Genomic DNA, 4,974 nt, shown 5'->3' with positions numbered 1-4,974 from the left:
CACCATTGACTTCAGTGGAATTGCTCCTGATTTACCCCAGTGTGAGAGAAGAATCAGGCCCCCATTTTCTCCAGCGAGCACCCTTAGTTTGCTTGAGACCGTCTCACCCAATGGAAAGCGATCATGTATCAGGTAGGGCTCTTGTCCTCACTGTACCTCGTGGATTAGCACTGGGGCTTAGAGGTGAATTTTGCATGAACTGTTTTATTATTTTGTTTGTCTTGATCAGCAAAGCAGAAACGCCACTAAGAATTCTGTCTTATTGGGCAGGCTGACACTGTGCCGATGTAAACGAGGTTCTTGGAGTGTGCAACCTGCACTGCAGAAATAAAAGAGAAACCTCTGTCTAAGGAGCAGCTGGGCTCAAGATTTCGCTCTCTGGGGATTGCGTGTTTCCATTATTCTGGATGACTTTTAGGGCAGGGGAAGAGCTGAGTGTACACTTGCCATGTGCCCCTCCTCCTGGCCCCATAACATCCCCTGACGTATAACAAATCCCATTCTTCTAACTTCGCGCCCTCTGCCAGTGCATAGAAATCCAGATGTGCAGAATTCCTAGCTGGCCTAGGCCCTCTCACACACAACTCCGCTAATGCACCTCGCCCTTGGTCTGAAGCTAGCCCCTCCCAGCTAGCGCAGTCACATCCCACTCACACAGCTCCTTCCCTCTAATACCCATTCCTAGGGCCCCACAAAACTCTGCTAGTGTCCTTCACAGCTTGCACCTCGGGCCAAATCCTGAGCACGTGCAATTCCCACTGAAGGAAAGATTTGGCAAAAGCTGCCAATGAAACAAACAAACAAAAAAGACCAGAGTGTAGCAGTTTTATGATATAAGGGGGCTGAGCTGAGGATGTTATTTCACCCATGGCCTGGGCCCAGGTCTCTGTAACAGGCTGGTACATTATAAGCCGGTTCTATCTACCGGTAGGTCCCCCACACTAACGTAGCTTTACAAAACCTTCTTCCCTGGAAGCAGCTCTCGTCCGATAGGAAGGATCGAACATCACCAGAACAAGGTTGCTGGTGAAAGGGGCTTGATGCTAAGTTAAATGTAGTGGGAAAACAAAGTAATGGCACTAGAATGAGAACGTTATGTCTTCAGGGCCAAAGGCTGGTCAGAACAGGGTGAAGCTCTCATTGTGCTCAAGAGGAAAGATGGTCCAGTGTTTAGGGTACTTGCCTAGACATCAGAAGACCTAGATTCAATACCATGCTCAGCCACAGGCTTCCTGTGTGAGCTTGGTCAAGTCATCTAGTCTCCGTGCCTGTACAATGGGGATAACAGCCCTGCCCTATCTCAGAAGGTTATTGTGAGGTGCCCAGGTACTGTGGTGACTGGCGCCATAATAACCTCCTAAAATGCATCTCTTTCCAGAGGGTGGCTGGCTCATTTCATGCCATAGGATACCTGATGGGTACCTTTTCCACACTGAGGGTCTCTTTTGCTCTCCAGCAGAATGAAGCCAGCACCATTTAAGTGAAGAAGCCAATAAATCCTGCTCATTAATCCCACGTGAGTTTGTGAGCACACACATCTCAGCTCTTCCCCATCAATTCCACTCACTGCATTCATTACTGTTATTACTGTGATTAAAAAGCAACCACAGGGAATCTTCTTCCGGTCCTGAAATTCCTGAAAACCTCTCCGTTCCAGCTCCTAAGCACGAGGCAAGGAAGTTACAGCCTCAGCCCGCACTCCCCTCTCTGTGACTCCGGGAGAAAATAATGAACCTCGGCTCCTGGGAATGAACCTCAATGCCAGGCCAGCCACAGAGCTAGCGCAGTAGCATGGGGATCGAATAATCAACCTTACAGCTGCTGGACTATGTACTCCCAGCTTAGAGAGTATAGTCAGAGCCAGCCTGAGAGACAAAATAATGAACCTCCCACCCGGGTGTATGCTCCATGCTCACAGCCCTGCCTGACGCCCAGCTCTGTGACACTGGGACAGAGCCTCATAGAAAGAGACAAGCTCCAACCAAAGCTGGATCTGCACAGCCCTGAGCTTTGGGGAAGTTCAGACCTGGATTCATGCTTCGATGTTTGCTCCCAAGCATTATGAGACCCCCTCAAAAAGTTTGAGGGCCAGTTCACCACCTGGCCCCTCTAGGAGCTGCAGAACCAGGTTGGAAATCTGACAAGAACAAAGATTTTCAGTGCTTCCAGTCCCAGCGAGAACAGGTGCAGGCCTGGCCTTAAATTTTGCCAGACCCTGTGCAACATAAGACGTGCAGGCCCCAAATCACATCCCTCTTCCACACCTAATATATAGTGAAAGCAGCTGCTCAGGTCAGGGACACTTGATGTCAGAGGGTGCAGGACGGCAGTAGCCGCTGGGGTGGCAGGCCAGCATGCTTTTGGGTGCTTCCAGACATTGGCTGATTAACTCCAGACTATTTTAAAGCCAGATCACCACTGCCCAGGGGCTCCCCTCATGTAGCTTTCCCTTGGTTTAGATTCTAAGGGAGAGAAAGGAAACAAACTACAAGGAGAATATAGCCATGGTGATGAGCATCTCATGGCCAGCCAGCAGCGGGAGGGCGATGGAGCTGGTGCTGAGAGCCCTGCAGCTTGGCTGTTAGAGGAAGGAATAGATGGAAAGATTCAGAATAAGGGGTGCTTGGAGGAGGACAAGCCAAGAGGGCTCTTCCCAGCTCTACCAAAAGGTCCCATTGGTTGAGACTTTCAAGGCAGACCCAGTTATTATTCACAACTCAGCACCAGCTCTTCCCGCCTGGGAATTATTCCACTGAGCTCCCTACGAAACCCAGGAGACTCCGGATCTAGAGTCTTGGCAAGAGGGGGGGGGTTCTCCTCAGCAGCTTAGCAGTAAAGACTCATCGGCGGACAATAGCTCTGGCTCCCCCTTGCCCTGCACCATGAGCAGTCGATTTACATCCCTGCCACCTCAATGTGAACCGCTACCATTCTGGTTTGCGGCACCAGCACTTAGCGCTGGCCCGAGGGACAACAAAAGGGGCAAGATGACAGAGCACCGGGCCCTCTTGTCACTGCTCCCCGATGTGCCAATGCCAGGGAAGGGGAATGTCCCGGAGCAGCAGGGAGGAACATTCAGACACCTCCACCTCTAAGGGGAACAGACATTGCTGCCTTTCCCACACATCAGTTCCCATAGCACTGGGGGAATTCCAGGTTTGTAAGACACGAGCGTCCAATAGGTGTCAGCATTAAACTGCCGTTCAGTTATAGCACCTTCTGTGCTGCACATCCCTGGTGCTGGGCCCTTCTGGGGATTATCTTCCCACGATGGATCAGCATTAACCCTTCGAGATAGTTCGTTTCGACACGGCACTTGGTGAATTAGCCGCACGACTGCTGCTGGCAGGGAGCGCAGACGAACAGCTTCATGCCTCAGTCGTCTCTTTTACCTGCTCAGGCTGAGATCTAGATGGCAGTGTGGTACTGTGGGTCATCTTCTCCTCAAAGGAGGCTACAGCTCCGGTGTTGCAGGGCTGAACGGACATAGGCAGGGCTGTGTGTTCAAGCACGTTGCACCCGTTTCGCCACGCGATACCCAGGAATTACACGGCAAAAGCCTGTTGCCCAAAGAGGGGAACCGGACTAGACCTAGGAAAGTGGCACTTGAGAGTCAAAGGTGGCAGCCGCTCTTCAGAAAGGGGTGGATGAGCTGCCTATCATGCGGACCACTGCCGTGCCATTGTTTCCTTGTGCTCCCCTGTCCATCTGTATCCATCGCTTGTCTTTTGTTTTATACTCTGTTCTTTGGGGCAGGGACTGTCTTGTTTGTATAGCACCCAGCACAACGGGGCCCGGGCCATGACGGGGGCTCCTGGGCGCTACAGCAATACAAACAACGTATGAGCCACACCGGGTCTGAACGGTGAAGCTGAGACCTGAAGGCAGACTCCTCCCCTCTCACAGTCCAAGGGAGCTCAGGTGGAGTGAAGGCTGCAGCCCACACGCTGGCCTTTGTACCCTTCCTGAATGCAAGTGTCAGAGCCCGAATCCAGCCATTGGAAAACCAGATCAGGTGGAGTTAAGGCTCCTCTGCATGCCCCTTGGGATGCCAGGAAAAGCCTGCCACCCCGCTGCAGCCTATCCCCTCCTTGCCATCTCCCCATGCCCCCCAGCTGCAAGGCATGACTACCGTTCATACAACTGAATGGGACTCTCCATCCAGCCTGTGTCGCAGCACAAGTGTCACTGGCTGAGAGATCACACTGGACAGGATGAGATGCCTCATTGGAGCCAGATGCACAATCCCCCACTCCCAAACATGGCAGTACAGCCAACTGCTATTATTCCAGAAGGGGCATTGCTGAGGTGGGGTGGAGTGGGCATTCCCTGGGTGTCTAACCTTTGCTCTTTGTCTTTTTTCCCTGTAATCAGCTTTGTCATCTCTTGCACTATTTGATGCTTTACCTGAAGCACCAGGTCCTGGAAACATGTTCAAATGAGAAGTTGAGCTTCCTTTAAAAATAATTTCTAGCCCTCCTCCTTGCCAAGGGGAGCTGGAAAATGTGACCTGTGCCCACTCAAAGTGCTGAAAGAAATAAAAAGAACCTATTAATTATTATGATTAAATCGCATGGGTTTTAAGCCACAGTTTCTTGGGGCTGGACTCATGGTTTTTGAACACTGCAATACTATGTAAAGCTAAGGCTTCTGCTGACTTAGCTCTGTCAGATAAGGGGGTGAAACCCCTGCCCAAGATGGCTGTGCTGGCAGAAGTCCCTAGCGTAGACACAGTTATACCGGCAAAGCTGTGCTTTTACTGGCACAGCTTGTTTCATGCCTGGGTGGTAGTTTTACTATCCTGCTACAATGTGTATCTTTGCTGGCACAGCTGTGTCTATACAAGGTGTACGTCTACTCTGCAATCCATAGTAGGGTTGCAGTTTGGGTAGGCATAGCTGGCTAGCTTTACCCACACTAGCTGGGCTAAAACCAGCCGTGTAGATAAGAACATAAGAACGGCCATACTGGGTC

Source organism: Mauremys reevesii, linkage group 12 (genome assembly GCF_016161935.1).
Source record: "Mauremys reevesii isolate NIE-2019 linkage group 12, ASM1616193v1, whole genome shotgun sequence".
Lineage (NCBI taxonomy): Eukaryota > Metazoa > Chordata > Testudines > Geoemydidae > Mauremys > Mauremys reevesii.
The sequence above is the reverse complement of the archived record's forward strand: the minus strand, read 5'-3'. Positions refer to the sequence as shown.